The sequence below is a fragment of the Phascolarctos cinereus genome, unplaced genomic scaffold (genome assembly GCF_003287225.1).
Source record: "Phascolarctos cinereus isolate Bilbo 61053 unplaced genomic scaffold, phaCin_HiC Scaffold_2;HRSCAF=192, whole genome shotgun sequence".
NCBI lineage: Eukaryota > Metazoa > Chordata > Mammalia > Diprotodontia > Phascolarctidae > Phascolarctos > Phascolarctos cinereus.
The window spans coordinates 251,808,844-251,830,115 of NW_027555625.1; the positions used below are offsets into that span (position 1 = coordinate 251,808,844).

General features: G+C 37.6%; 1 protein-coding gene across 9 annotated transcripts in view; it reads right to left on the reverse strand.

The window, feature by feature from the left end:
• ZBTB46 (zinc finger and BTB domain containing 46) overlaps positions 1 to 20,792 on the reverse strand; it is a 168,961-nt gene extending 148,169 nt beyond the window's left edge. For 5 of the 9 annotated variants that reach the window (XM_078149904.1, XM_078149903.1, XM_078149905.1 and 2 more), the window contains exons 1-3: positions 20,533 to 20,792; positions 10,839 to 10,974; positions 5,790 to 5,907 (exon numbers count right to left, since the gene is read on the reverse strand). The gene's annotated coding sequence lies outside the window, so the exon portion shown is untranslated. Of the gene's footprint in view, positions 1 to 5,789; positions 5,908 to 10,838; positions 10,975 to 19,434; positions 19,755 to 20,532 lie in introns of those variants that run through there. The other 4 variants (XM_078149900.1, XM_078149901.1, XM_078149902.1 and 1 more) reach the window with 4 other exon arrangements.
• Positions 20,793 to 21,272: the final 480 nt, after the last annotated feature.

Here is a 21,272-nt window from a genome sequence, read left to right on the forward strand (position 1 = left end):
GTGGAAAACACATTGTAAACCTTAAAGTGCTATGCAAATCTGAGCTATTATTATAATTTAATATTATAATATATTAACATAATATATTAATAATTACATATTATTGTATTATATTATATATTATAATTTACATATTTTTCTTAGAACATAAGCTCCTTAAGAACATGGTTTGTTCTGTTTTTTGTCATCATATCCCTAGGACCTAGCATAATGCCTTCCAAATAGGAAGTAGTTCATAAATGCCTATTGAACTGAACTGAATTGCCTACATACAGTCATTATCATTTTCTTAACTAGCCTATGGTCTGGCTTTTTTACCTATACAATTAGTATACTTCCCCATATGTTCTGGATGAACATACTGAAAATTAAAAATTGAGTATGAATAAATTTCTCTGCAAGTATGTACCCACTCTTCCCACTGATGGTGTATGCAGTTTTATAATTGTGTGCCCCAGGTTAACAGGGAGAATGTTTTGCTACTATTGGTCATACGATGTCATCTCAGTAAATGCCTTTGCTTTGAGCTAACTGTACCTTCTGGCTACACACTAGTGTGGCCTTAAGAGTTATAGTCTTAGAAGCATAGATGCAAAGAGTACCCTTGAATCTGAAATCATAGTTATTCTCCTGTGGACCCAACCTGGGAGTAATTGATGTGGAAAGAGATGGAGGAATACATAAGGAATAAAGAAGGAGGGAGAATGCTAGCTTGAGGAGTAGAGAGTGGTAGGAGGTAGGAGAGGTAAGTCTATCATGAGAGATGCCTAACAAGTGGTACTCACTGTGGTTCCCAAGGGTACATTATGATAGACACACGAAATGCCCATTAAACAATCCCTGTTTAAGTGATGATTAATAACTTATCTTATTTTAAAAAGTAGGGATAAATATGGCTAAAGAATATCACTTAAACTTTAAGTAAAACTACTAAAAATGAAGTTTGATAATAATAGAAAAGGGAAAGTACCTACTAAACATTCACTGTGGAAATCCTAGACATATAAATAATTCCACGTTTTCCCTTTGGTTATAATCAAAATAGCAACAAAAATAGTCTAAAGGCATGTTTTTGTTATCAATTTAGAATCTGTTTTTTAAAAAGATGTTGAGAAGATACATCCTCAAACATATTCAATGTGGTAGCTGGTTTTGATGAACCAATTTTTAGTCGTCTTCATTACAAAATCCTTTGCTACAAAGAGAAGATCACTATAAGAAAAGGGGATGGATAATGTGACATAAAAAAGCATCAATCAAAATAAATTAAATTTTTTTAAATGATAAAAAAAGTTTCATAGTTTCTTCATTCCTTTTCTTCTATTTACCTAAAAACTCAAATTCCTCCCAGAGATTTTGGGATGAAAATAATCCTAATCTTATTATTAATAAAATAATTTATAATACTATTACATTATCTGAATTTTGCTACAGCTAAATGAATCTGATACTGTTTCCTACACACCATTCTCTTTCTTCCCCCCCCATTCCATTTCCACCAATGTTTACAGCTAACACTAATTAACTGTAATTTAAGCTCACCATAAAAAATGTAAAATCTTATTCATCAGGGCAGAAATGAAGGCAGGTGAGGCCTCTGCTGGGCCTAGGCTCAAGAAGATCTTAGTTCAAATTCAGGCTAAGCCATTTATTAATTGTACAAGCCTGGGCAAATCACTTAACCACTGTGTGCCTCAGTTTCCTCAATTGTAAAATGGAGATAATAGTAGCACCTACCTCATAGGGTTGTTATGAAGATCAAATAAGATATCTGTAAAGTGCTTAGCATAGTGCCCGGCACACAGTAGGTACTTAATAAATGCGGTTTCTCCCACCCATAAGAAACTGAATTCTGGGAGAAAAAATTCAAGTAAGAACTGAAAGCGTATAGAACTATCAAATAGGTATGAAATGGATCATACATCCATGCGTCTGTGGGAAAACAGGTCCGTTCATACTGCTGGTATCATTTTAAATTGGTTCAGTTTTCAGGAGAATAATCTGGTGATATGTAATAAGTCAAAAAGGGGTTTATAACATTTGATCAAGTAATTCCACTTTTGAGAATATATTTCAAGCAAACAACTTAAAACATAAAAAGTTTATGAAGATGGCAGCATGGTGAAGTGAATAGAGTACAGATTTGGAGGTAAGACCTAAGTTCAAATTTTATCTCCAATATTTACTGTAACCCTGGCAAGTTACTTAGTTTCTCTGGGCCTCAATTTCTTCATCTGTAAAATTAGAGGGTTTAACTCTAAGTTCCCTCCCAACTCTAATCTATGATCCTATATTCACAGCAGTACTACTAATCAAAGTGAAAAGTCAGAAACAACCCTAACGCCTAATAACTTCTTTTGGCTAAGCAAAATTTCATATATCAACCTAATAGAATAAAACTATTTTAAATAATTAGTAGTTGTCAATATATGGAAACATTTATATCAAATAAGTGGAGGGAAACAGAATATAAGGTTGTTGTAATTATACAAAAAACCTCTCTCAGAAGAGTAAACTCTCTTAGAAGACTTATAAGTAATGTAAATGAATTTGAGGTATATGTTCCTCAGGTTATTTTTTTTCCCTTGGGTTACTCAAATTTCTAATTAAAAACAACAACAAAACTGAACGTATGTCCCATGCTACTTATACTGGACAGATTAAGGAGACAGGAAACTAACAGCCAGGAGGTTAAATTTAGCATGAATATGTGAGAAATCTATATTTATCTTCCCTCACTCTAGCTAGAACCTTAAACATTTCAGTGCTGGAAAATTCCACAATACAGATTCATAGTTTGGACCTTAACTTTCACACATTTTCTTTAATGGGAATCATATTCAGGTGATCTTCTTGGGGTAAGAAAGCTATAGAGAGGAGAAACCCAAATCACTAATGTGCTGGACACTTTCAAAATAAAGAGATGACACAAGAAATGCATTATCACCTCCTCACTGTACCAAATACATACACTCTGTTTTCCCTAATTTGTGAAGGATCAGTTCCATGTTTTGAATTGTGAATTTGGTACCAAACAAGTGAACCTTTTTATCCTTTAACGCTGACTTACTGAAATGTTCCCTTAAGATTAGTAGCAGAACATAAAGGATAAACTTTTTTTTAATTACATCATGATTAAAGAAAAGCTACTAATTTTCAAGAAGTCACATCTAGATTCTCTTATCTGAAGTGTAAGAAGAAATTGTGTAATAGCATAATGACACCTTCATCAAGACACCTTTGAATGTTTACCGCTTACAAGGCATTATGCTTGGTGCTATTGATACAAAAAGAAAAAAGACAAAACCCTTGCCTCAAGGACTTGTCAGTCTACTTCTGGAGACAGAGCATACAGACAAAGTATTAACAATAATAATACAAGGTAGCAGTACAGACAGTAAGGGACATAAGGAGGTAATCTATTGAACTTGACCTCCATCTTAAATGAGTTCTTTTTCAGTTCTGAGTTAAGGTACAATGATGGTTTAGGAAAGGTATACTTTTACACTTTGCTCCTGTACCTAATTTTTTTTTCTCATCATTGCTTGCTACCCCTCCAAGTCACTTTACTTTGTATACACACTGTATTTAACTATTTGTGAACAAATATCCCACTCAGTAGAACACAGGCTCTTTAAGGGCAAAGGCTGTCTACAAATGCTTATGCATTTGTATCCCTAGCACATAGTACTGTGTCTGACATGTAGTAGGCACTTAATAAATGCTTGCTAACTAACTGATCTTCCAGTATAGTCTTACACTAATGTGCCAGAGTGCAATAATCAGGCCTGTGCCATCTTGTCTTAACAGGTTTTGTGAGAAGTCTACCTTTTGCCTTAGTAATTGGGGAATGTTGATAGGATAAAAACATGACCAGTTGTACTGAGACAGGGATGGAAGAGGAAGAACCCCTCACCTACCCAAAACCTACCCAGCCACCTTCATCAGTCAAATTTCTAGTATCCTCTTTATTAAACATATTGGCTAATATAAGCTCTAGAGTAATGATATTTTCATTACTGATTGTTAAATCTATTTTATTAAATTTCCCCTTCACCAGAAGGATTATACTACATATCTTTCAGTTTTAATCCTTATTATTAATTAGAATGGTGATATTAAAACAAACAAAAATGTATACCTTCAAATAAACTGATAGAATGTCAATTACAAAACTTTTTGGTTATGAAGTCTGAAATGTAAATTTCACTACAATGTTACTGAAATACTAAAATCATTTTGTGACAGAATTTCTTCTTAATATAAAGATTTCAATTTTAAGAACATAACATACTCACTTTTTTGCACAGGGGAAAGAGAAGTAAAAGTAAATTTAACTTGTACTTTTTGTAAACACAATGAAAACCAGAAGTGAAACATTTCTTGTGTTAAAAAAGAAATCTTACTACATAGCTTCCTATAATTCATTAACTAGATTCAAATCTAATATTTTAAAAGATCATTTAATGTTAAGTTGCTCAGGCAGGAGTTCTCAAGAACTTAGGAAAAAAAGACTAAAAGTAATTATTTTTGTTCACAGAGAATTACATAGTTCCTTTTGAAAAAAAAATAAATTCCAGTCTCCTTGTTAGCAAAAAGCATACACAAAAATATTTTTATTAACAGGCAAAAGATACATCAGCATTTTAGTTTTCTTAATTACTATGTACATATGAAAGTTTAATTATAACAAATTAGTTATTTAATATTATTCTAATTGTGTTATGACACAAACATGTAAAATATAGCCTAACATAAGGCATAAAATTGTGAGGTGTAAATACTATAAAATCATAAAAGCAGATTTATCTTGGCATTAAATACTAGAGATTTTGGTTGCCTACATCTTACTATTCTTCTAGATAATGCTAATGTAGGGATTCTTAGCCTTACTCTGTGTCCTGGGGCCCTTTGGCAGTCTGGTGAAGCCTACAGACCCCTTTTCTGAATAATGCTTTAAATGAATAAAATAAAATACCTAAGATTACAAAATAAACCAGTTATATTGAAATGAGTCACCAAAATATCTTTTAAAAATAAGTTCATGGCACACTAGATTAAGAACTCCAGTACAAAAGGGTATTGGATTTAGTGTTAGCTCTGCTACAAACCAGCTGCATGACTTTAAGCAAATTACTTAATTCCTCTATGCCTGTTTTCTCATGTGTCAAATGAACCTAACAATGCCTTCCCTAATTACTTCACAAAGCTTTTCTAGGAAGATGACTTGACATGAAGGTATTTTTAAAAGTTAAAAAGAATTACAGAAACATAAGGCATTTTTACTCTATTTATTTTGATTAGTTATTATATTTGAATTTGATTTTTGAAGTTTCAGTTACTACAGAAGCAGGTGGAGCCGCTTAACTCTTTTAGCTACTTCTCAAAAAAGAAAGGAGTGTTTTTAAGATACTAATGTTTAAAGATGGTTTTCTCCGTCACACTATCATTCCATTATACTACTTAGCTTTATGGGCTGCCCAGACGCTATTAGCGGACACAAAATATTATAGTATAGATGTGGTTAAAATGGGGAGTGTTGTAAAAATTCCCACTATTATTTTTGAACTCCCTATAATAACTTTCATGACATCAAAAATTATGTCACATTATGAATTTCTATGAAGCTAAAAAACGTAACAATAGAAGAAAAGGCAATATAACATTTAAAAATTTACCAAATTTAGTCAACTTTTACCCAAACCTGAAACTCCAAAGCTAAGGTTATATTTGTAATCCCTATTCTTGTCCTACTCTTCTAATAACTCAGGAAAAGTCTTAAAACATACCAATGCTGAAAATTGTTTCTTTAGTTGTCTCAGTGTGTCACAGTAGTATAATACATTTTTTAATGCATCGAGGAAAAATGCTCCTACAAATAGTCTCTGAAGAGTTCTTCAATATGTCCTGTAGTTGAAGAATAAAAACATATGATCTTAAAACTAAGCAAAGCTAAAACAACAAAAACAAATATATATACTTATTTCCCTATTGTTTTAGAAAAGAGAACATCAGTAAATACTCATGGAAAAATCTATAAACTTGTTAGTAGCTTTATCCATGTTCGACTAAAAAAATTATTCAGTACAGCATGAACAAGCACACTAATATAATGATACACTGTTAAATGCAAATATTTGTTACAGAACACTTTCCCCCAAAAGAATCTTAATTCTATATGTTTAACTTCACCTTCAGATAAATATATTAGGTGGTTAATGAGCTCTCGGGTAGCTTCAAACACATTTAATTGTTAACTTCAGATACTGATGGGAAACATCATCTCAAGTCATTCAGAATCAAACCAGTAAAAAAAGGCAATCTTTCCAATACAGAAGATCAGCTTTTGTGATGATACTAAAAACTACTTGTATTATCTTTCAAATTAAAATAATTGTATTGTGTTGTACTGCATTATGGCTATATATAAATATATATGTAAATTTATATATAAATAAATATATGTAAATTTATATATAACTATATGCAAATTTACATATAAATGCATAAATCATGTTATGTCTAACAACTTGCTGGAAAGAATTTATATTTTATACCAATTTTTCTTATTATTATGGCTTCTAAAGAACAAGGAAAACTAAAACTATAACTCAAATAATGAGTTTCCTAATATTTTAGAAAAGAGATAACGAAAGCAATGAAGTGTTCTTCAAAGTAGACAAAACATTTTTAAATAACACTAAAGATGTTACACGGTATTTTATAATTTAAACTGAGTTAAAACATGTTTTGTTGGGACGGGGGTGGGGCATGACAGGAAGGAAAAACAAAAGGATAGAAAACTAAAAACTGTGGTCAAACTATCTCCACCTTTTAGGACTGGGCACCTATTTTATTACAAAAATAAATTTATAGTATATATTAGAAATCTCACAAACACAGCCCCAAGACTTATATTTTAAATGCTGTAGTGTGCTTTGCATAGTCAGCATTTGCTAAATGTTCTTTGAAATGAGTTGAGTCCACTGTGACAACCTAACAAGGAAACAGTTCAATTCAAAACATTTTTATTTAAATAGCACTTTTCTTACTAAATAATTTCTCTTTCATTCTTGTACAATAGATATAATCCTTTGTAAAGGATTATAAATTGCTTATAGATACTCTCACAGCCCAAGTCCTTGAATGCATAATGTACCAATATAGAATCCAATCCTCTTCAAACAAATTTTCCTTTTCTGAACATCCTTTTTCTTTTACATAACTATAATTCCCATCATAGACTCTCTTCTTTTCTATGATGTATTATACAGATCATTGGAGATGCTTAATCTATATACAATATCAATAAATGAAGTGACTAAGTACTCTTCTTTAAAGAAGATAATATGGAGAGTCACTATGGTCAAAATGTGCTGGAAAAAGTAGAATACAATAATATACTTAGGACAGCTGAGAAATAGCGTAAAAAAAGGAAAAAACAATTGAGAAATACATGGACCAAATAGTAGCTCTTGTCATAGTACTTGAGACTGCTGTGCCATTGTACCACACTAGCTCACCTGAAAAAAGGAGGCAGCTTGAACTGAAGTCAAAGTTGATAAGACATTTCTTCTCTAGGCCTGTATACATAGTTTAAGGACTATGACAGCCTAAGGGGTCATCACCATGATATCTGAGAAGCTAAATACTTTTCTCTGAACCATCAAGTCCTGATTGTTGTCAAGAACTTTATGCAAGACTACATGAACTAATTGTTAGCACAGTTAAAATTACTGCATGTTCCTCTTGTGGTCTAGTGAATACAAAACTGAAAAAAAGACAATGAGCAAAGCAACTAATTCCTTTAATCACATATGTTTCTCCATCTCTAAAATGGATGTTTCTTTTGATTCTTTCCTCCCAGATAATCTAAGTTTTCAAGATGATATTTTAAAAATGTCTTTGAAATGCTTAAAGGGTGTCATGGGATATCCGAATAAATTACAGTGTGTGAATGGAATAGAATATTACCATGAGAAATTATGAATATGAAGAATTCAGAGATATATGTGAAAATATAACTAAAATGATGTAGAGTGTCGAAGACAGACCCAAATGACCAATACACACACTATGTCTCTATATAGAAGCAATATGTAGAAGACAATGTCAACAGTAATAAAAGTATGTTAAATATATAACGGGGCAGTTAGGTGGCATAGTGCACTGAATGCCAGGCCTGGAGTCAGGAAGATCTGAGTTCAAATCTAAGGTGTCAGACACTTACTAAATGTGTTACCCTGGGCAAGTCACTTCATCCTGTTTGCCTCAGTTTTCTCATCTGTAAAATGAGCTGAACAAGGAAATGTCAAACCACTCCAGTATATCTTTGCCAAAAAAACCCCAAATAGGGTCACAAAGAGTTCGACACAACTGAAACAACTGGACAACAACAAAATATATAATGACTTTTACTATATTGTTAATGTTAATATACACATCTTTTGTTTCTTTTACAAATTTATTTTTAAAAGGTATGTAGTAATATGTGATCTATGCAATGTCAAGAAAACTAGAAAAAGGCCCCCAATAAACTGAGTGTATCTGCTGTGACAGATTCAAAGATCATGGATTAGGGTTCTACAACATGGCCAGGTATGGATGGATTACAATGTGCAAAGATGGACAAAGTACCATATTGATGAGATTGTTGGCTGACAAGTTGGGAAAGTCTAGTTTGGAAAAGAAAAAGTTGGGGGAATGAGGTGGGAGGTAGGAGGGGCATGAAAGCCATCTTCATAAGAAGGGTTGACAGGTGGAACAGATTTGGGCATTTTGGCTCCAGGTGACAGAACCAGGAGCAATGGGTGGAAGTTGCAAACAGGCAAATTTGATGCCAGGAAATGCTTCCTTACAGGCAGATATCTGAAAGTACAATGGGATGCCTCACTAAGTAATAGATTAGAAATCTTCAAACAAAGGCTGGAGGAACACTTATCAGGTAGAGTAGATATTTCTTCTGGGGTATGGATTAAACTAACTCAGCTACTATAGGATCCCATCTAACTTCAGAATTCTGTGAGTATGTGAGATCAAAGATCCCCTGGAATATCTGAATACAATAACTTGTACAATCATTAACAATAATAAAAAGATATTTTTCAAGAGTGCTACGTATCTTAACATCCTATAATAAGTACCTGAAATGAGACTTTTCAAAGAGAAGGAAATACTTGTTTAAATTCAGTTTTGTAGTAGAGTAGGAAGAAATTCTGTTGTTGTTTTGGGTTTTTTGTTGTTGTTGTTGTTGTTTTTTGGTGAGGCAATTGGGGTTAAGTGACTTGCCCAGAGTCACACAGCTAGTAAGTGTCAAGTGTCTGAGGCCACATTTGAACTCAGGTCCTTCTAACTCCAAAGTCAGAGCTCTATCCACTGCACCACCTAGCTGCCCCTAAGGAATTCTAATCTTAGAATGTTTTAAAATTTCATTTTAGATTTGGAACTATGCCCAAAGAGCTATAAATCTGTGCACACCCTTTGACCGAGCAATACCACTACCAGGTCTGTATCCCAAAGAGTAAGAAAAAACCAGAAAATGGACCCATATGTACAAAATATTTACAGCAGTTCTTTCTGTGGCAGCAAAGAACTGGACATTGAGGCGATGCCCATCAATTGGGAAATGGATGAACAAGTTGCGGCGTATGATTGTAATGGAATATTATTGTGCTAGAAGAAATAACGAGCAGGATGCTTTCAGAAAAAGCTGGAAAGACTGATGCAGACTGATGATGAACTGATGCAGAGTGAAGTGAAGAGAGCACTGTACATGGTAACAGCAATAAAGTACAATGATCAACTGTGGATGACTTAGCTATTCTCAGCAATACAATGATCCAAGACACTCCAAAGGACTCATAAGGAAAAATGCTATCCACCTCCAGTGAAAGAACTGAGAGTCCAAAAGCAAATCGAAGCATAGTATTTTTCATGCTCGGGTGTGTGTGTGTGTGTGTGTGTGTGTGTGTGTGTGTGTGTGTGTGTGTGTGTGTGTGTGTGTGTGTGTTGGGGAGAGGTCTGTGTTTTCTTTCACAACATGCCCAACAGGGAAATATTTTGCATGACTGCACATGCATAACCTATATAAAATTGCTCGCCTTATCAGGGAGGGAAGAGGGGAGGGCGGGAGAAGATGGAGGTAGGGAAAGAATTTGGAACTCAAAATTTTAAAAAAATCAAATATTAAAAATTCTTTGTACGTGTAATTATAAAAAATAATAAAACATTATTCCAAGAAATGTTCATTTTAGGAAAGAATCTGATTAATTCATTTAAATCAATGACTCTATCCTAATAATACAAACTAACACAGATCTTCTCTACCCTAACCGTTTTTCTATCCTGCTCTAGATTTCTTAGTCTACAGGACACAATAATTCAGGTACCCTATCTAAAACTGAATATGTTAAAAAGACAGTTAATTTTTCTATCAAGTTACCCCTACTCTTGTCACTGGCACCCCTATCCTTCCATTTGATTTCCATGAAATCAACTACAACTTTTCTCTTTCACTCTCACACTGTCCACCATTAAGTTCTGCTCATTTTCTGCCATAAAATTCCTCAGATCTTCCCCATTCTTTTCATTTTCCAAGTTTTAGCCTGGCTCCTAAACACCAGAGGCCTGACCTAGACTATAACCTTTTTGCCAACCCTCCTATCACATTCTATGTATGGATGGATTTAAGAACAATTTTTCTCTAAATCTATTCTGTTATTTCCCTTTTCAGAGCCTTAAAGTGGCCTCTTGGACCAATCTGGGATTCTGCCCCAGAGGGAAATGTTAAGACATACAAGATGTAAATAGGTAACAGCATATTACTAAGAATGACTTACTTGGTATGAAATGAGGCAGTCTGCTGAAGTGGTAAGAACACTCAACTTGGAATCAGTAGACCTGGATTCAGCTCTGATATTTGCCAATGGTCACATAGCTAGTAGATCCCTTAACTTCTTTGAGCCTCAGTTTCATCTGTAAAATGAAAGGGTTGTACACTAGATGATCCCTCAAGTCTTTTTTCAGTTCTAATGGTCTGTGATCCTATGATCTGTAAGGTGGGAAAAAGACAACTATGACCATAAAAGGAGAGAGGCAAATCATATAGTGAATAAAAGAAAACAAATAGTCAGCCCAAGTGCTACCCTTGCAACCAAAGATACTAAAAGAAAAGGAACAAGTTCCCTAGCTTGTAGGGTGCAGCCTCTATGGAAGACTCATGGAAAGACATGGACAAAAATTATAAAAGATGAGAAATCAGGAATGGCTTATCATCTGAACTGGTGAAAGGAGTACCTACACAGATTGAAATCACTGCAAATTATACAAACATTTAATGTCTTCTATTTACCTACACTTTATACGGAAGTATCAGGCTATATAACTGGTCTCATCTTAACCAACTCCTTCATCTCCCACAGCCACTCTCTTTAAGAGTAACATGCAATAACCTTCTAATTGGTCTCCCTTCTTAAGTCTTTTCCCCCTCCAAGCCATCCTCCACTCAGCTGTCAAATTGATATTCCTAAAGCATAGAGCTGTTCCTAAAGCACTGCTCTCTGCTCAGACTTCAGTGGCTTCCTATTACCCTGAAGGTTGAAAAATAAAGTCCTCTGTTTGACATTTAAAGCCCTTCACACTTTGGCCTCTTTCTACCTTTCCAGTCTTCTTACACTTTAGTCCGCTCGACACATTCTACAATTCAGCTTCATCGTTCTACTTTGCTGTTCCTCACACATAACACTCCATCTCCCAATTCTGTTCCTTTGTACTTTCGGTCCCCTATCCCTAGAATGCATTTCCTGCTCACATTTAGGTCCTATCTTCCCTGGATTCCTTAAAGACTCAGCAGAAATCCCACCCTCTGCAAATCTTTCCTGGTCCCCTCTGCTGCAAATGCCTTCCCTCTGAAATTACTTTCCATACATTTTTGTATGCATTTTCTATATCCATAGGCATTTACATGTTGTCTTCCAATGTGAGTGCCTTGAGATCAGGGACACGTTTTTGCATTTCTTTGCAATTTCTTTGCAATTTTTCATTCTTTGCATCTCTCAGTATTTAGCACAGTGCCTAGACCACAGTAAGTGTTCAATAAATGTGTACTGAGTATAAGAACTATGTGCCCTCTTCTACCTCTAAATCACTGACATATCATTCCTCTTGATTAGAATGGTTTCACCATTTCTCCAACACCAGTTCTCCAACAAAATATTTAAGAATAACTTCCTCTATGAAATTTGTTTAGATTAATTCCTCTTGGTTCCAGCTGTAACACTTAGAGAACCCTTTGCCTTGTCTATCATTTTCCCTGCTCTGATTACATATATGATCTCTAAGCAGCTAGAGTTGAGTGTATGTGTAAACATATAGCTACATGCTTTTACACAAATGTATATTCTTGTCACTTCTGCATGTATATCAACTTGTATTTATCCTGTTTCCTCTTTTAGGTCATAAGCTTCTTAAAGGCAATGACCAATTCTTCAAATTCCTTTATAAGTCACCATATCATCTAATACAGAGATCTCTAAGTAGCAGTTATTCAATAAACAGTGTTGATAGGTCTGTACAAACATCTTGCTCATCAACATACGTAAGAGTATTTTTTCTTTTTGCCACTCTTACCTTGAGATCCCATTCTAAAAGGAAAATATACATACCTAAATAATGACAGTGTTGCCTTGTTATGCTTCAATCTTTCTAGGTATGTTGTGGGGGCTACCTTTTAGGTAAAATTACCTTATAAGTGAAGTAAATAAGCATTTATTAAGTGCCTATTTTGTGTCAGACTTTATGATAAGTGTTGGGGATACAAAGAAAGGTTTAAAAAAAAGCAGTCCCTGCTCTCAAGGAGCTCACAGTCTAATGGGGGAAACAGCATGCAATTAACTGTATACAAACAAGATATACATAGGATAAATTGGAGATAATCTCTGAGAGAAGGCACCAAGATTAAGAAAGACTGAGAAAGGCTTCTTGCATTAGATAGGACTTTAGCTGAGATTTGAAGGCAGCCAGGAGGCAGACATGAGCAGGAAGAAGTCTAAACAAGAGGAAAAATTGGAGAAAATATATGAAGTGTAGAGAAGGAGTATCCCAAGTGAGGAACATCGAGGATGCCAGTGTCACTGGATCACAAAGTACATGGAGGGAAGTAAGGTATAATTAGACTGGAAAGGGGCCAGGTTATGAAGGCCTTTAAAAACCAGACAGGAGATTTTATAATTGTTTTTGGAGGAAATAGGATGACATTGGAGTTTACTGAATGGGAAGAGGAGAATATGGTTAGATATGTATTTTAGAAAGATCAATTTGACAACTGAGAGAAGGATGGCCTGGATCGGGGAGAGATCTGAGGCAGAGTGACCAACCATCAGGCTACTGAAATAAACGAGGCTTGAAATAATGAAGGCTCACACCAGGGTGGTATCAGTGTCAGAAAAGAGAAGGGGTACATAGGAGAGATGGCATTTCAGTGATTAGACCCCCTTTGATGGATACAAGCTGGATTAGATTTAGATCGAATTCAGCTCTACAGAAAATAGTGTTATACTGGATCTCCAAGTGTATAATAAATACTACAGTGAAGACAAATATGTATTGTCAGGTAAAATAATTTTTACATTAATTGCAAAATAAATAGAACTATGGGGATGAAAATATGAAGGACAGCAGTGTTTTATAAACAAAAACTATTTCTCTACCCTACCTCTATGCAAAAATTAAAAATTATTCATGCATATAGGACGATTTCTGCATAACTTTATGCTATGGCCAGAAAAAATGAATTCTCATCAAACTATAGTTGCATTTAGTGACATGATACTGTCTGAAAATAATTCAAAAGAAATAGAGGAAATACACTTTCTTCTGTGATTTATTTCAAACAATGATTAAGTGTGCTCCTTTAGTATTAGGAAAACTGCTACTTTACAACTGATTTTTTGCACACTGCACCATAAGATCTTTATGCGCGTGAACATATTGAAAACTATCACTACCTTTTCCTATTAAGAATGCATCTGATATTCTATTTTGAAACCATTATTAAAATAAAACTTCATAAATGAGTAATTTAAAAAATTTGCTTCTGCCAAAGTTACTAATGATCTCTTAATTGCTAAATCTAATGGCCTTTCCCAATCTTCATCCTCCTTGTCTTAGAAGCCTTTGACACTGATGATCACCCTCTTCTGTCTGATACCTTCTTCACTTAGGTTTTCGTGACATTATTCAATCCTGGTTCACCTCCTATATGTCTGTTCCTTCTCATCTCCTTTATTGTGTCTTCATCTCAGTAATACCCAATAGCTGTGGGTACCCCACAAGGCTCTGTCCTGGGTCATCTTTTCTTCTTCCTCTATAGTATTTCACATTGCGATCTCATAAGTTCCCATGGATTCAACAAACATCTCTTTGCTAATAATTCTCAAATCTACTTATCCAGCCCTAATCTTTTTGTTGACCTCCAGTCTCCCATCTCCAACTACTTATTGTCCATCTTAAATTGGATGTCTTATGGACATCTTAAACTCAACATAACCAAAACTGCATTATCTTCCCTCTCTCAACGTAACTTCCCTATTAGTGTCCATGATACCACCAGCTTCCCAGCCATCAGGCTTGCAAACAAGGTATCATCCTTAACTCCTCATTCTTTTTCATCCCCTATATACAATCTCTTGACAAGGCCTTATTATTTTACCTTTATAACATGTCTCACAGATACCCCCTTCTCTCCTCTGACACTTCTACCAGCCTAGAAAAGGCCCTCATCATGTCACACTTGGACTATTGCAACAGCTTGCTAATTGATCTCCTCGCCACAAGTCTCTCTCCACTCCAGTCCCATGCTCCACTTAGCTTTCAAACTGACTTAGAGAGGATCTGAATGTCTTCTCTCTGGCTGTCCCACAAGCCTAAAAGGCTCTCCTTTTTCTGCTCCAGCTATTGACTTTCCCAGCTTTCTTTTAGTCTCAACTAAGACCACATATTTCACTGGAAGCCATCCCCTGTTAATTATTTCCTATTTAATCTGTTGATAGCTTACTTTGTATATATGTATTTACATATTATCTCCCCCATTAGATTGCAAGGTCCTTGAGTGCAGGGACTGTCTTTTGCCTCTTTTTGTATCCCTAGAGTTTAACACATTGCAGACACTTAATAAATGTTTATTAATTTGTTGCATCGCATCTTACCCCCTATTCAATAAATTCTGTTGTTGTTCAGTCATTTCAGTTGTGTCCAATTCTTTGTGACCCCATTTGAAGTTTTCTTGGCCAGATACTGGAGTGGTTTGCTATTTTCTTCTCCTGCTCATTTTACAGATGAGGAACTGAGGCAAACAGGGTTAAATGACTTGCTGAGGGTCACCCAGTACCTGAAGCCACATTTGAACTCAAGAAGATGAGTCCTCCTAACTTCAGACCCAGCACTCTATCCACTGTGCCACCTAGCTACTCCAATAAATTCTAGTGGCTTTTTATTGCCTCCAGAATAAAAATTAAAGTCCTCTGGTATTTAAAACCATTTACAACCTTCACCTTTTTTTCTATCTAGTTTTCTTACACTTTACTCCCCTCCACACACACTACAATTCAACTCCATTAGCCTCCCTGCCGTTCTTCACACAAGACACTCCATCCTTGAACTTGAAGTATTTTCACTGGCTTTTTTCCTCATGCCTGGAATTCTCTCCTTTATCTCTATCTGCTGCCTTCCCCTGCCTTCCTTCAGGTTCCAGCTAAAATCCCACTTTCCACAAGAAGCCTTTCCTGATCTCCTTTAATTCTATGGCCTTCTCTATGATGATCATCTCCAATTTATCCTGTCTACAGTCTGTCTGTACATAACTCTCTGTATGTTGTTTTCCCTATTAGACTGTGAGCTCCTTGAGAGCAAGCTGGCTGCCTGTTAGTCTGATGTGACTCACAAGACATATTTAATTTTTTGATAAAAGAACATTATCACAGTTACCTCTGATGAAAAATAAATGATTAGCATTGTACCTTCAACTTGCAATAGGCTTTGAAATTTAACACATCTATTCAATCAATCAATAAACACTTATTAAATACTTAAAACATTTATTAAGCACTATGCTAAGGGCTAGAGATACAAAGAAAGGCAAAGGAGCTCTCAAGAAGGTAACAGTCTAATGGGTGAGACAACATACAAATAAGCATACACAAACCTAGCTAGAAATCCACATTAGAAAAAGATATTTCAAGATGATTTTTATTTATATATAGTGTACTTCTTCCCTAAACTACCTTATATCTATTTGTACCTATTATGTATATGCTTTCTATATGTACATATTGTATCTCCCATTAGAAAGTAAGCTCCTTGAGAGAAAGGACCGTTTCATGTTTGTCTTTGTATCCCTACTGTTTAGCACAAAATGCCTGGCATATAGTATGCACTTAATAAATGCTTGTTGACTGATTGTAGGTCAAAATGATAATCTTTACAGTTATTCAACTGCATACAAATATATATATGTGTGTATATACACACATACATACTTAAAGGAACACCTGGGTAACACCTAATTACAAAATTGGTTGATTTCACTCTTTAGTTTCCTCATTTACCATAACCTTCTTAGGAACTTTTCATGTTTTCTTACTATGCCTTTTGCCAGTCATGGAAAACATTGTGGGGCATTTTCTGTCACTGCTAATGAGTAATACAATATAAAACTTTTTCAACAAGAACAGGGGAATGATCAATGCTTTGGGTTATATGATAAACCAGTATTTAAGACGGAATACAAAAAAGAAGCATCATTAGTCTTTTTCTCTAAAATCCTCAGTTTTTTTCTGGTGCAATTTTATTGCCTATACTGGGCACACTAAAGCAAAGGGCTCTAGGGAACTACAACTAGAGAAAAGGTCAACAATTAGAAGTAAAGAAAGCATTTCAGAGACTTAAAACCAAGTCCTCTTCCCTTAAAATGTGTACTTAAAAGAGTGTTCACTTATCCCTCATTTAGACTATTAAAAATAAATATTTATCAGTAAAGAAAGATTATTGGGGTCTGGGGAAAGAGACAGGAACAGCATCCTAAACAATCTACCATCACTGCACAATTTATTAAAATATATCCTAAGAAAGGGCAGGAAGAAAAATATGATTTGTTATATAATGATTTCTGGATGTAAAAATGAAATGTGAACTGGGGAAGAACTTGCACTTAGCAAAAAATGAAAAAAAATTTAAGATCTATGTAGGCTCAAACAAGAACGAATGCAGGATTCTAAAGCAAGTAGGGGAAGGCTTTTAAATACACATAACTTACTTTAATCCAACAGAAGAGGAAGATGATGCCAAATCAAATGGAAATTGTTTTCATTTATAAAGTCACAGCAAGTAATAACTTTATCAAGTTTGTGGGCTTTTTGGGATTTTTTCCCCTCTACTTAACATTCATTAAAGTCATTTTCCTAAGCTTACAGCTGTCATAAAATCCCTTTGAAAAGACCAAGTACAACCGTCCCAGAAACACAGACCACAGGGACAACCTGGCCCAATTTCTCTTCCCATTTGAAAAAGCCAGTTAAAGGACAATATTCAAACTTCAGATTATGAAATTGTAAATCTGTTTATTAACACTTGTAAATAAGTTATTTGCTAACACTGGAACAAGGTACCCAAAATTAATCCAATTTTAAAATATTCAAGAAGTTTCAAGATTTACAGACATAGAGTAGACTCCTTTCATAAAACTATTTAAGGTACAAGAATCACACCCATGTTACAGGCACTCATTACTGGTGAGAAAAACACACTATATGTTACTATGGACACCAGAGACAAGATTTGACCCAAAGTATAAACGAATCAGTGATATAATGAGGTTGTTTCATAACTGCAGAGGGTGGTGGAATTCACTACATAAGGATAAACAGCATTTACATCATATCAAAAAGGACATGGAATTAACTGAGGTGTAAGCATGAGGAAACAACATATCAGAACACAAGAAAGACTAAAAATATTCAATTAAAAAGCTTATCAAAACAAAATTCTAATTTTCAGGAACAGGTAAAATGACAGTTCCTGTAAATAAGTTTTCCTTTGTAGTTCTCAGGCTGGCCCACTGGGCAATAGCTTCTATATTAGGTTTCAATCCCCAAATACCTCAGTGATAATTCTTTACCACATTTACTATGCTATGACTGCAACCTATTTTATGAAAGATACTAAAACAGTTACAAAACTTTTCATTGAAAAAATGTTTGCATTTGTATTTGTTACAGTAAATGAAGTACATGGTCACACTGCAGGTAAACTGTTAAATCAAACAGTAATTACAAAGATTACATACTTCTGAGTATCGTTTGATCCAGGACAATCCATAAAGTTATCAAATTGAAGAACTCTTCTGCAACAAGAGACTCTTTTTTTGTTTCACTGCTACTATGAAATCCTTACTGTAATTATTCTTTATGAATAAAATATATTTCCCATTCTTAGAGAAAATGCCTTACATAAACCAACAATAAAGGCTGAGATGCTTAGGTAGAAAGTGAACTTATAATAACTCTTAAAAAACTGGAAGTTAGATATTACAATAAATCAAATATAAAACCACTGATAAAATTAAAATGCAAGTCAGAACTTCAGTACAGGTGTCTGCTCAGTGCTGTTTGCAAAACACGTTTTCTAATTAGCATTTCTTTAAACAATTCTGATAATAATCTTGTCACTGTAATCCATGCTGAATGAATCACTGAGATTGTAAAATAGAAAGCATGAGGAAATTCTCTGCTAATCTCCATTAAACTTTCTTTTGTTTATATTTCCTTATCAAGTGTCAAAAGCATTTTTTCCTATAACATTCAGATATCACTGGAGTACAGCTACTGACAGGTTTTGTGTGTGTGGTGTATTAACCAGACAAGATACTAAATTTGTGAGGGTAAAAAAATAAACAACTAGAAATTTTTCTAGACCTGAAAATTCAGCTTCATTCCCTGTCATCTGGGATTGAGTTATCAGACACTTACTTGTATTACTTCGTGAAACTGACATGTCTATTTACAGGGAGACAAAGCCAACCCAGCATTACAAACCCTTATTTTGCAAACACACCTTCAAGTCCAATCCTTCCTCTTCTCTCCTTACAGAACATGCCTCTGGGGTGGCTAGGGGTGATAAGGGAAAGCTACCCCAACTGAATCTATTACCCAACATATAAAGAAATCTCAGCCCTTTTGGTTAAGTCTCACATTCAATTAGCTGCCTCACCAAAGAGGAGAGAAATGATCTTGCAGTTTTGTTCTAGGGTCACTTCTTCCCCCATTTCAGCCTGTAATTAAAATGGAGGCAAGGCCAGGCGATCTGTGTCTGGCTTTAGGGGGAGACAATAACCCAAAACAGGCCTGAGAGAGAGAAAGAAATACACAAGCTTCTCTGTATTACCTCATCCCCTTTTTCCAGGCAGTTTTGAGACATAGACTCTTCAGAAACTCTTGGTGCAACTTGCCTATAGGCTGCGTTTTGGGGGAAGAATTTTAATTCTGGGGTTTGGGTAGAAGCCTCTCATGGGCAGTGGGAGCTACTAAAATGCCCCTTGTCTCCTCTCCCTAGAGCTGGGTGTTGACGCAGCAGAAATTACCGGCTGGAAAATTCCCCTTTTGGAGGTTACAGGGAGGAGGGAAGGAGGAGGAGGAGGCACAAGGGGAGGGAGGGGGTGTGGGGTTAAACCCTGGCACACACCAGACTTACCTCGCTTCACTAACAGCCCTCCTCCAAAACCAGAGTCTCCGTGTCCGCCCGCCCCCGCCCCTCCAGTACAACACGAACACCCCCCCCACACACACACACAAGCTCACTCTCACAGACATCCTCCAACTTCCCTCCCCCCGCAGCCCCGAGAGCTGGTGGTTCTTGCCCGGTGGCCCCAGGGGGTTCAAAGCGGTTCAGGGAGAGGTGTTGCCAGGGTATAAAATGGGAGTGAGGCGCCGTCAGACCTGGTGGCAGAGAAGGGGAAAAAGGAGGGAAGGAGGGAGGGGAATCACTGTGCCTTCCAACCACCCCCTCCGCTAGCCCGGAGGAGTGAGAGACAACTGCCACCCGCTGCCACCCCCGCCGGGCGCAATTGAGGGAGGGGGCACAGAACGGACCAGGAGGCAGGGACGCCAATACCCCTTCGCCCCGGCCCTGCCCGCGGGGCAAAGCCGGGAGAGGGGGCAAAGGGGACCGCGGCTGCAGCCGCGGCGGGGTCGTCCCCTGGCCGGCTGAGGGCAGCCGGTGCCTGTCACCCCCAGCCCCGGCCGGCCCGGGGTCCTCTGCTCCGCCGCCGCAGCCGCCCGGCCACAGGGGGCGCCCCGCGCACGGGGGCGCAGGGTCCTTCGCTCCGGGCGCCTGAGCCCCGGGGGAACCCTCGGGGCTGGGGGGGAGCAGGGCCAGGGGCGCCGGGCAGGGGAGTCCCCGGCCCGGGAGCGGAGCGGAGGCGAGGGCAGGCGCCGGGCTGGGCCGGGCCGGAGCGGACAATGAGCAACCGGGCTCGCCGCTTACCTGTTACCCCATGGGGCGGGGGGAGGCAGGGAGCGAGGGCGGCCGCCGGAGGAGGAGAAGGATGAGAAGGAGGAGCGAGAGCCGCGGCCAGCAGACCCTCGTCCAGCCAGAAGCCCTTTTCTTCGGCCCCTTCCCCTGACCGTCGCCCCCGGAATCCCGGTGCCGGGTCCGAGGCTCGCCTCCGGAGCTCCTCTAGCTCGCTCCGCTCTCAGTCAGTCCGTCAGTCAGACCCGCTCCAGCGCGCCCCCGCTCAGCCTCGCGCGCCCCCGGCCGGCTCCGCCACCCCCCCTTCACACACGCCCCCTGCCTCGCGCGCGCCCGCGAAAGGCGCCGGGCAAGCGCTCGCGGTCTCTGACCCCGCCCCCCGGCGCGCGCCCGGCCGCTCTTGATTGGCCCCTTTCCGCTCCTTTTCGTCTTCGACCACCCTCTTTAAGCCCCGCCCCTCCTGCCCCTGGCTCCCTAGCCCCGCCCCCGTCCATACGCCCCCCTGCTGTGGTGTGTCTAGTCTCTGCTTCTAGGTGCGGGACTGGGGAGGGGTAACATGGAGGGGCCAGTGTTCTGAAGGTTTGGGTTCGGGTCTCCTCCGCCCCTCTAACTGGGTAGCTGGACAGCGGAAGTGAGGGCTGGAGAACGCTGGGCATTGTGGGAAGCGCCCCCTCCCCTGATTTGGGGGGGGCTTCAGGGGTCGTGGGGGGTGGCCAGTTTGAGAGAATGTAGGTGGTACAGGGTCCGGCCTGGGG